The sequence below is a fragment of the Humulus lupulus genome, chromosome 1 (genome assembly GCF_963169125.1).
Source record: "Humulus lupulus chromosome 1, drHumLupu1.1, whole genome shotgun sequence".
Lineage (NCBI taxonomy): Eukaryota > Viridiplantae > Streptophyta > Magnoliopsida > Rosales > Cannabaceae > Humulus > Humulus lupulus.
Window position 1 is genome coordinate 165,794,220 of NC_084793.1, and position 12,721 is coordinate 165,806,940.

Below are 12,721 nucleotides of genomic sequence, written 5' to 3' on the forward strand. Positions count from 1 at the left end.
TAAGTGGACGTAGGTCATTACCATTCTTTAGGGCCGAACCACTATAATTCCTTGGTGTTTTCATCTTTTCCGTTAGATCATTTTTCTCATTCTTGCTTTATACTTTGTCGTACATTTGACTCCGTTTCGTTGGCCAAATTGAGGGTCAACATTTTGGTGCTTTCATTGAGAGCTTAGGAAAGAACTATGAAAGAATCTAATGGTGAAAACATCCAAGAAAACTGGACAGGTTGTTGGCATTGCACCATCCCAACCTCCTCCCCCAAATGTGGCCGAGAATGAACCACATTTGGAGTTTTATGAGGAGGAACTAGACTCTGAAATGCTGAGGGAAATGCTAGGAGTGTTGCAAGATGAGTTGGCCAATCTGAGGGCCAATCAAGAGAATGCTGCAGAGATGATGGCGCTGCAGCAAAGAGAAATAGAACGCCAGCGTCAGGAGCTAAGTGAGCGGCAAGCTTAGATGGATCGTCGGCAGAGGGATGCCATGGCCACCTTTGTAGCAGCCATTCAGCTGGCAAGGAATTAGGCTGTGCCAGCCTCCCAGCCAGATCAGCCACCAAACATGCCACCTCAAAGAGGTCCCAATCCTAGCCCTCCGATCCAGCCAGCAAGCCCTCAAAGGTCGGAGCAGCCGCCTATGGCTGAGGATGATGTCCCACCTAGGGATCCTGAGCAGCAGCCTCCATCCCAGGCTGTTCGAGGCATTCCCCAGCGCCCGAGGCTGAATAGGGCAGGGCAACCGCCCCACAGCCCTAGACACTTAGGGGATGAAGACTCGAATTTACCGAGCAGGGAACAGCATCTTTCTTCCAACAAAAGGAACACAGAGTCAGGCTCTGCGGCCAGGGGCCCCCCACGGCATAACAATGCACGGGGACCCAAAGACCAGCACAGGCCTCCCCCTGACGCTCAAGAGATACCACCCCGAGGAGGAAATAGCATGATCAGCCGGCTGCGCCATAGTCAGCCACAATTCAGAGATGGCCATGTCTATAATGAAATTGATTCCGGCAGTGGGAACGATGGGCGGAGAAATGAAGAAAGAGATGGAGGTAGAAGCCCCCCACCTAGAGAAAATAGGCCAGCTAGCCACAATGCTAGGGGCAGCCCAGGCAGCCGAACATCTTTAGCCAGCTAGGAGCTAACGAGTAAAGACGAAGAGATGATGATCTTAGGGACGTACTTAACGACCGCCGTGAGAGGCATGATGAGTACGCTCCCCTGGCACCAGCGGCCCCAGCAGTCCCGGAAGCAGTTCAGGCTTAGATTGATGCCCTGAACCAGGCGGTACAGCAACTGGTCAGGGGACGAATGTCCCATATCGAGTACGATAGGAGGAGGAGCACCCCCTTCATACAGAGGATTGATGCGGCCGAAACCCCCAGTAAGTTTAAGATGCCTACATTGCCAAATTTTGACGGGTACGGAGACCCAATATCTCACGTTAATAAATTCGAGATACAAATGGACATACAAAAAGTGTCAGAAGTTGCCCGTTGCCGGATCTTCCCTGCGACACTATCTGATACCGCTCAGGAATGGTTCTTCAAGTTCCCTCCTGCTAGTATAGTATCTTGGGAAATGTTCGTGAAGGAATTTTACGGACAGTTCTACGTGGGTCCTGTACACCCCACAAAGGCCAACCAGCTGGTCAAGATACCAGAAAGAGGGAGAGCCCTTGAAAGAGTATGTCCAATGCTTCATGTGAGCTACAGCTGGAGCCAAGACAGTGGGCGATGAAGGAAAGATGATGGCTCTAACTGCTGGAGTTAGGCATCATTCACCCCTATAGAGTAGCCTCAGAAAGCATGGGGTTAGAAGTACCCAAGAGTTCTTAGATCGGGCTAATCGATATATCAAGCTCGAAGATGTGATTGCCAACGAAGGGAAATCGCCAAATAAAGACAAGGGGCCCAAAGAACCCGCCAAAGCCGCCAACGGGTCAGAAAAACCCAATGGCAACAACAAAAGCAACGGGAATGGCAATGGTATAAATGGTGGAAAGTGGGCGAACAATGAACCCTCAACTTTTAAGAGTAAGCGCCCCAAAGGCAATCAATATGAGCCGAGATTTACCAACTACACGGCCTTTGTCGAAAGTCGACTTGAAGTCTACCAGGCGAACAGCCCAAGCGTGCCTTACAAATGACCCGCACCTATAAGGAAAGATATCTCTAAGAGAGATACAATGAAGTTCTGTCATTTTCACAATGACTATGGGCACAACACCAATGAATGTAACCAGTTGAAGGACAAGATTGAGTTCCTGAATAGGCAGGGACATTTAAGAAGATATGTTCGAGCCGCAGGAGGGTCTCAGCGAGAGGCTCAAGGTGGCAACAAGCAGGCACCTGCATGTCAACGCTCGCCACCTCTACAGCCAGCTCCTGTGGGAGGCATTTTACTCACCATCTGCGGAGGCCCACATTTTCCAGGAGACAGTGGGAAGGCAAGGGAACGATACGCTCGAACCCTACACCACGACCAGGACATCGAGATGATGAGTGTGGAAAATCGAGCACTGAAAAAGGCTCGTACAGAGGAGGAATTAATAACCTTCTCTGATGACGATGCCCAGCACGTACGATTCCCACACTCTGATTCGCTGGTCGTAGACGTACAAATTGCCAATATGATGGTGAAAAGGGTGTTGGTCGACACAGAAAGTTCAGGTAACATCCTATACAAGTCCTCGCTGGAAAGAATGAAGCTGTCCATCAAAGACCTAGAGCCATGCCCCAAACCATTTATGGGTTTTCTGGTGAAGGGCTCACCCCAACAGGGTCAATTAGGCTTCCAGTTATGGCAGGTACTGCGCCTGCTAATTGGACATTACTCACTACTTTCATAGTAGTTGATTGTCCTTCAGCATACAATGCTGTAATTGGGAGACCAGTTCTGGCCGACCTACGAGTCGTCACCTCGATATGGCACCTCGCCATGAAATTCCCAACAGACGCATGGATAGGTTGCATATTGGGAAACCAGAGGTAAGCGAGGGAATGCTACAACACCTCGATCACCAAGGCGAAGAAGGGTGTGTCGAGAGATGTTCACAGGAAAGAGTTGCAAATGGCGACTGATGCTCAGGCCCACTCGGGTGATAATGTCACCAAATAGGGCGATGCCCAAAGTGAGGATAGGGATTTAGATCCTCACTTTGGGGATTTTGAGGAAGAAGTTGGGCCCTGAAGAGGTCCAACTCAATGAAGAAAATCCGACCAGGGTTGTGAAAGCCGGTAAAAACTTAGAGACAACAACAAAACATGCGCTAGTGGAATTTTTAAGGAGGAACCAGGAAGTCTTTGCCTGGTCGCACAAAGACATGGTCAAGATAGATCCTGCAGTCATCAGCCATGTCCTAAACATTGACAAGAGTTTTCCACCTGTACAACAAAAAAGAAGGTTGCTCGACAAAGATTATTCAAGGAATGCCACTGCAGGACATGAGATCCTCTCTTTCATGGATGCGTACTCCGGTTATAATCAGATTAGTATGCATCCCCCTGATGAGGATCACACTAGCTTTCGGACTGATACAGGGCTCTACTGTTACAAAGTGATGCCCTTCTATTTAAAAAACACTGGTGCGACTTACCAACGACTCGTTAACCACATATTTAAGGAACTGATCGGCACAAACATGGAGGTCTACGTTGATGACATGTTGGTCAAGTCGAAGAAAGTAGAAGGTCATGTAAAGGATTTGCAGGAGTGGTTCAACGTCTTGAACAAATATCAGATGAAGCTAAATCCCCTTAAATGCTCTTTCGAAGTAGGATCAGGGAAGTTCTTGGGATTTATAGTTAACTCGAGAGGAATTAAAGCCAATCCCAAGAAAATTAAAGCCCTGGTCGACATGAAATCGCCAGCAAAGATTAAGGATGTTCAAAGCTTAACCGAAAGAATTGACGCTCTTAGTAGATTCATTTCAAAGTCAACAGATAAGTGCATCCCATTCTTTAATCTACTTAGAGGCAATAAAAATTTTGAATGGACGGAGGAGTGCGAACAGGCTTTTCAAGCACTAAAAACTCATATGGTGCAACCAGCCATCCTGTCAAAGCCGGTCGATAAAGAAACTTTGTTCATCCACCTGGCAATCATGAAATACTCTGCTAGTGTCGTTTTAGTAAGGGAGGAAGAAGGCGTACAGAAGGTTGTTTACTATGTAAGCAAAAGGCTAATTGGAGCAGAACAGCGGTACCCGCCCATCGAGAAGCTAGCCTATTGCCTAGTTTTGGCCTCCAAAAAGCTGCGGCCTTACTTTCAAGCTCATCCAATTACGGTTTTGACTGACCAACCTCTACGACGAGTCCTGCAAAAACCAGAGGCTGCTGGTAGATTGTTAAAATGGGCAGTCGAACTTGGGCAGTTCGATATATCTTACTTGCCACGAGCAGCGATAAAAGGACAAGCCCTGGCTGACTTCATTGCAGAATTCACTAAACTTATGGATGGCGAGCAGATTGAAGAGCCTAATGAGCCTGAATGTCAAAACCAAGCTCCCACGTGGAAGTTATTTACAGATGATTCTTCTAACGAGTGCCACGCTGGGGCAGGAGTGATATTGATAACGCCGGAGGGGCATCGATTTCACTGCGCAATCAGGTTCGACTTCATTGCTTCTAACAATGAGGCTGAGTATGAAGCACTACATGCTGGATTGCGGTTAGCCAGGGACATGAATATAAAAGTGCTTGACATCTACAGTGATTCTCAGCTGGTGGTGAATCAAGTCATGAGAGAATACCAGGCGCGAGGTTTAAAGATGGTTGCCTATCTGAACAAAACAAAAGATCTATTGGCTCAGTTCGACAAATACAATCTCTAGCAAGTACCTCGCGACCAGAATTCCAATGCGGATGCTTTGGCCAAATTAGCAAGTGTGAAGGATGCTGATACTCTGAATATAGTGTCGGTTGAGCGGCTAACAATGCCAAGCATCCAAGCAGAGGAGACCGCTATGGTGATCCAAATGACGGATGCATGGATGACACCATATATAGAGTATCTAAGGCAAGGCATATTACCAACAGACAGAAACAAAGCCAGGACCCTTCAGTGACAGGCAGCTAGGTATATCCTAGTCGATGGAATCTTGTACCGAAGGGGATATTCAATGCCACTCCTCAGGTGTATTTCAAAAGAGAAGGCCAAAGAGTTGATGAAAGAGGTACACGATGGCTTTTGTGGAGACCACGCTAGGGGGCAAAGCTTGTCAAAAAAGATACTGAGGCAAGGATACTTTTGGCCCACAATGAATGAAGATTCGATGGAGTTTGTACAGAAGTGCAACAAGTGCCAGAGGATCTCCAAAATCTCGCGAGCAGCCACTAATGAGCTTAAACAAATGCAAAGTCCATGGCCGTTTGCAGTTTGGGGCATAGATTTGATCGGATCTTTGCCCACAGGGAAGGGCGGCGTCAAGTATGTCGTGGTTTCCGTCGACTATTTCACTAAATGGGCCGAAGCCGAGCCACTCACAACCATAACAACCAAGAAGGTCCTGGATTTTGTGATCAAGAACATCATTTGTCGCTATGGATTGCCAAGGAAGATCATCTCGGATAACGGCACCCAGTTCAATAGTGGTTTATTCACGGATTTTTGCGAACGGCATAGCATTATCAAGAGCTTTTCTTCAATCGCTCATCCCCAAGCAAATGGACAAGTTGAAGCAGTCAACAAAACGCTGAAGGATACCCTGAAGAAAAGACTAGAAGAAGCTAAGGGGGCGTGGCCAGAACAATTACCTGAAGTGCTTTGGTCGTACAGAACTTCCCACCGAACAGCAACGGGTCATACTCCATTCTCTTTGGCTTATGGATATGAGGCTATGTTGCTTGTTGAGTTAGATCTGCCTTCGCATCGTAGAATAACGTACGACCAAGGCTCAAATAGCCAACTATTGATTGAATCCCTCGACTTAATCGATGAGAAACGTGAGCAAGCCCAACTCTGAGTAGCTGCGTACCAGCAAAAAGTCGCCTGGTATTTCAACTCTAAAGTGCGAGAAAGAAAGTTCAGCATTGGAGATCTTGTACTCCGAAAAGTTTTTCTAAACACTCGCGACCAAGCTGCTGGAGTACTCGGACCTAATTGGGAACGGCCATACAAGATCGAAGAAGTCCTTCACCCAGGCACCTATGAACTTGCTCGCTTAAACGGAGATCTCGTTCCTCACTATTGGAATGGAGAACACATGCACAAGTACTATCAATAAACAATTATTCTTAAAGAATTGGCTTGTATTAATTTTACTTTTTACAAGTTTTGAAAAAGGGTTGGTCATTTTATGTGATTGGTCGCCTATAAGTGTAAGATCTTCTTGATCACTCGTACAGACATGTTTCGTCCATTTAATACAAAAAATATAAGGGATTGTGCGCAGCCAGTCATTTTATGCAAATTATTGTATTTATTACAAGTATTTGCTCATTACGTGTGTTATTTTGCTATATTACAATTTCAATTACTTTGCTCCGAGCAGTATGGTTCAAACAGGTTTTGGTCAAGGCAAGTGACCAAGGACCTAAAGCTCCTCGATCACTTGGGGGGCATATAAGGTACAAGTAAGCAAAGCATATCATCAAAAGGTATGTAAACACATGAGCAAAATAAGTGAAAGCATGCTAGGGTACTTAGAGTATTTTTCAAAATTTTGTATTTTGTTAAATCAAACCAAAGTGCTATGCTAAGTTCGGTCATGCGAACAGATGTTATAATAAAATGGAAATGTATTATAATATCAAAAACGAATTACTTTATACCGCGAGCAGTATTGCTCAAATGTAATTGTTTGATTAAATGGAAAATAGCTGCCTGCCCAGCAATAAAAAAATTAAAGTCTTTACATCACGACCCGTAGGTCGTGTAATCAAAAAAAGAAAAAGACCAATATTAAATTAGTAGCTTAAAAAAACACTTAAAAAAATTTCCTACTTTACTTTAAAACACCTACAACTCTTTCTTTAATTTTTTTGTCCAAATTATCTTCGACAAGAGTCTTCTTCGTTTCTCGCGCTCTTATCCAAATTTCATATCCCTCTACATCTTCCACTCCTAGTTCTTTTTTCTAGGACATCCAACATAATTGAAGATTAATTATTAAATTTTACTATGTCTAACAAAGTTTTGGCAGCATAACAATTGCATTTTAACATCTCCCAAATTTTAAAACCTGTAAATAACACACAAAATATATCGACATAGTGTGCAAATTGAAAAATGAAAACAATTAATAAAATCTATAAAAAAAAATTGGCAGAGTTTCCTTTGTTTTTGTAGCATATCCAATTTTATAATTATCTATAAATTCAATACAAACAAACACAAAATCAACACACATAATTCCATCCTTATATCACCGCCAACAAAAAATTTCTCAGAACCTACTTCACTAAAGTAAACATGCATGATTTAACTCTAATTTTATAAATAAATATTGCAATAGTAATAAATAAAATTTAAAGATTACTCACCTTCAATATTACTCTTGAAGTCACCCAAAATCAATACCAAATTGGCAACTAAATCAACAACCCTACTAAAAAGCTTAAACAAAAACAAATAAAAATCAGTTACATAATTAATTAAACTAGTTACATAATCATCAAACAACATATCAAGCTAGCTAGTTATAGAAAATAAAAAAAATGCCACTAATAATCCAAACATTTCAAGTTTTAACATTGGCAACAACATTACCTATTGAAGCTATGTTTAAAGATTTAAATAGCAAGTCACAACAATTTTTTAATTTTACTAATATATATATAATTAATAACATTATATAAAATAACAAAAAAAAATATAACACAACTATACTAAAAAATAAGTATTAAATTCATAATAATATAAAAAAAATTAACACAAACAAAGATTTAAAGTAACAAACCTTCTTTGATGCTCAAAATAACCTATAAATCAATATTAGCAACTCTAAAACCTATATATAATAAACACATTATATCTATAAGAAAAAAAATCTGAAAATAATATAGAAAATAAAAGAAAATCATACAAACAAAGATTTAGTGATTCATACATTTTCTGAAGCTCGAGAACACATTTTAATGTAAGAAAACTAGTCAAAATCCAATAACAATACCCATTTTCGAACCCTAAAAATACCCACACCCAAAGTCTTTATTTTCACCCTCAAAAATAAAAATGGAACTAATATTTCTGTTTTTAAGTATGAAAAATTGTTTCAAATGGTAAAAAAAACATAAAAAATGGTTTATTTAGTGAAACCCTCGTGGGAGTACGACAACAATGGAGGTTTTCTGGGTTTGGCGTTTGGGATTTTTGCTTCAGAGAGATGAATGGGGTGGGAGCTAGATATTAAGGGTATTAAAAATCTCATTTTCTACTTCAGTTTTTATCTAAGAACCGAAGTAAAATGGTTTTAATACCCTTAAGGGCCGCGTTTGCTTTGCTCCACTTTTCAATTCAGTTTTTTCATAAAATCCAAAGTGGAAAGTCCCAATATAATGTGCAAACCAAACATGGCCCTTGTCTATTTCTTTTTTAACTTCGTTTTTTTTAAAACCGAAGTAGTAGCCTATTTTTATGTACTACCATTCCCAAAAGCGAAGTAATAAAAACCCACTGAAAGGCTTTTACTTTAGTTTTTCTATATTCTATGTGTAAAAATGAAGTAAAAGCCTATTTTTCTAGTAGTGAATGGTTAGAACTCAAATATTTTCAGAGCATGGAAATGAGCCCTAGGCTCAGCATGGTGAAGAACAAGAAGAAGTAGGGTAAGAGCTCGCCTTGAACCTTGTCTTCTCAAGCTTGTTCACAAGCTTTCATGGAGATTCCTTGAGAAACCAAGAGAAAGAGAGAGATAAACGAAGGAAAGAGAGGGAGAGAGATGAGAGAGCTCTAAATTTTTCATAGCTTGAGTGAAAAAAATGTGAAGGAATGGAGTGTAAGGGGGCGGCCAAAGGAGGGGATGGGTGATGTGATGGGTGTTTGAATTGATTTTCACCCCAATCCTTTCTTAAGCTTAAAACACTCAGCCACCTTTAATTATCCTTTAATCCCTTTCTTTCAATTTTATTCTCCCAATTAAGCCTAAAACTAGTTGTTCCCAAAAGTGGTATTGGTGCCACTAAACCACTAATTCTTTCTTACTATTTGAAGTAAATTCACAACTTATTTTTTGTTAACTAATAAGATAAATGTGACACCATGGATTTAAATTCCTAACATTTATTTAAATCCCTAATAATAAAATAGTGGATTTATTTTATAGTTAAATATCCACTAATATGCTTAAAAAAATATATATATTTTCCTTGAAAAATGATTAAGGATTTCCAAAGGGTTTCACCTTTCAAGAATTACCACCATAATTTATTTTTATGCCCAAAATAATATTTTCTCCATAATTATTAATTTTCTACTTAATTATCCGAGATTCAACCCGCTTCAAAATTTCGGTTCAGTACAAGACCGAAATTCTTGGTTTGCCCGCAAACCACACTTTTCACGTATAGGATAATTCTAACAACATGAAATATGATTCCCAAGTGTATATATTATTTATCAAAAATAATACTCATAACAAAAATTTCGGTCTCCTGGCCCTGTACTAGCCGGTGCGTGAGAACTGAGGCGTTACATATGGATGTGTGCATATAGAGATATCACCGACAAAAAAGAAAGCTAGTTATAAAACCAAAGGATTATAAACTTTCAAGTTTAAGAGAGTGTTAATATATATTTTCTCTTTTTCTTAATCCTTTAAAGTATGAGGTTGGGAAGGGTGGCACTAATTCACTGGTTTAGAGTAATGGTAAAGAAAGTTAGTGGAAAGTGACTCTTTCACTTAATCTTCATAGAGAACGAACCTTACATGCCTTAAAAGTTTTTCACAATAACAGGTAAGGTACCCTTTTGAGGAATGACCGTGATGCACGGACCTTGTTGGTCAGTAACAACAAGCCATAGAGTTTTCTTTATATTAGGAAGAAGAAGACTTGTTTTTATAAAGTCTATGTAAAAAACCATGACCAATACAAGTGAGGACTTGCTATATATAGAGCAGGATTTAGCTAGGCTAAAAGCAAAAATAGAACCAACATAATCAAATTGTAACCGAATTGGTTAAAGAAAATTTAGCTTATACAAAGCTCAACTAACTAACATATTTGCTAATCCTAATAGACACCCTCAAGATGAAATGTACAAGTTCTTAACTTTCATCTTGGAGATTAAGTCCTTGAACTGAGCTAGAAACAATGGCTTTGTGAGCAAGTCAGCGATGTTGTGCTTTGTAGGGACGTTAATGAGTTTGATACAGCCTTCTTGTATATTGTTGCGGACAATGTGGCAATCTATGTCAATGTTGTAGCGTCCCAAATTTGCTAATAAGGCTTAGGGCCTTGATTAGCGTGCTTGCAGGGCAATAATTGATTTATTATGTTAATATGTGAATTTGATGAGTATGTGATTAGAAATGCATGTTTAGGTGGATTAAATATGCATGTGGGCCCTATTTGGCTATTAGGGGCATGTTTATAATTTCAGCACGTTGTAGGCATAAATGTTATATTTGTGAATATTGTGATTGATACCACGAGTAAGTGGTGACATATTTGTGATGCACGATCCGAGACAGTCCTAGGGAGCAGATTGCCTAGAAAGTCACAACGGGGTCAAATACCCAGCTCGGGAGGAGCCTAGGGGTATTTTGGGCATATAATATGTGTTTGGAATTTATCGAGTCAGGGGTAGTAGTTTGGAAATCATTTGGACATGTTGGGATTAAATGGGAATTTATAGGAATACTCGAGGACTTAACGGGATTTGGTAAATGACTAAAATGCCCTTGGGTTACTTAAGGATTGAGGATAAGCTTAAGGGGAAGTTTGGTCATTTGGCAGGGGTATTACTTAGCTCAGAGAAGTCTTGGGAAGCCACTGGAACAAAACAGAAGACTATCTCTCGATTTCTTCCTCTCTCTTTGGATGCTTGAAGGCTGAGGGAATTCTAAAGGATTTAAGCTAGGAATTCATAAATTTAAGGCTTGGAACTTGGGAAGAATTAGCTTGGGGTGTTGAAGAACTAGTCTAAACTCGAAATCATCCTTGAGGTAAGGAACCTAGCACTTAATTATTTGAGTTGCTACTAAGTTTTGGTTAGAGTTATAGGTTTGAATTTTGCCTCTGTCTTGGGGCGCATCGTGGCCCTTAAGGGGCTTGGTCGCGACCCTAATTCAATGTATTAGCTATTTGAAGGATTTTGGCTCGAGAACCCAAAAGTTAAGGGTCGAGAAGGATTTTTCCACCTAGATTGGTAGAATCTAAGGTTTCGGAGACTAGAATTATATACCAGAGTTATTTAATGGATTAGAGCTTGATGGATGGCTATTGTTGATGCGTTGTGACTAGGTTTTCAGCGAGGCTCGAGTTAGAGGACTGTGCTCAAGATAGCAGTGCTCAGGAAGCTTGGGACACAGGTAAGAAAACTGTTATACCCATAGAGCAGGGTGTGGCCCTATTGTTTGTATTGCAAGGCATGGCCCTATGTGATTGAATTGCAGGGCATAGCACTATTGTTTATATTTAGTATATGTTTAAGTGTTTGTTGATATTATGCTATGTATTGCATATTTTGAATGAACGGCGACGACCGGGAACGACAAAGGCCGAGAATGACAGGAAGCCGAGTACGGCAAGGAGCCGGGAACGGTGTTGAGCACGTGGAGTGCAAAGTCGAGAATGGCAAAGGCCGAGAACGGCAGGAAGCCGAGCACGGCAAGGGGTCAGAACGATGTTGAGCATGCGGAGTGCAAGCCATTAGGGCGAGACCCTCTTAGGATGCTAGAGTTATCCTCGCGGTGAAGACTGCAAACCCATGGCCTGGTAAAGCGCTTGGGACAGCATGGCCACTATGTGTTTAGCCTGTTGGCCATTTTGTTATATGCTGATTGATATATATGCATATGTTAATTGTTTTGTGTTGAGTTTTCTTACTGGGCTTTGGCTAACGTGTGCTCTATGGTGCAGGTAAGGGCAAAGGAACGGTCGACCAACCATGAGTACGGAGAGCGTGAAGTGACGTGTACATGTTTGGCCTAACTGGGTGCCACGGCCAGAGTTATTTTTTTTTTGGGAAATGTGATGTATTAACCTGAATTTTGTCACCTAGTCGACCCTAAATGGATTTTGAGTTGTAAATATTTTCTAAACAATATTTTGGGATCCCAAATGTTTAACTTTTAGTGTTTTCAATGAATGACCACATTTTATATTTAATGCCTTGAAATGACCTTCAATACACTTTACCTACACTTTTAACCTAAAAACCTCGATTAGCGAGTGATTAGCGCATTCTAAACTCACTTACTAATGACTCTAAGGAAGTAGGGCGTTACAACTTGGTATCAGAGCGAGCCAAGGTTTATGGTTCCTGGAGATTGACCGAACATGTACGCTCGCTGCTAGTGACAAGCTCGAATCAGGGTTGGTTGGTAATGATTGAAGTATTTGCTTGATTACGTGTTTGAGTGCCCTGTTTGCCTGATTCTTTTATATAGAGCATGATGAATGTGTTAACATATGCATGATGTTAGGGCATGGCCCCTTGATTGTTGTGTGTTATCTGTGTTTTGTGGAATGCTATTTATGGTTGGTTGTTATGTATTGGGAGGTGGTTTTGGATGTTGTTATCATGCCCGATGAGCGGTGTCGTTGATTGCAGG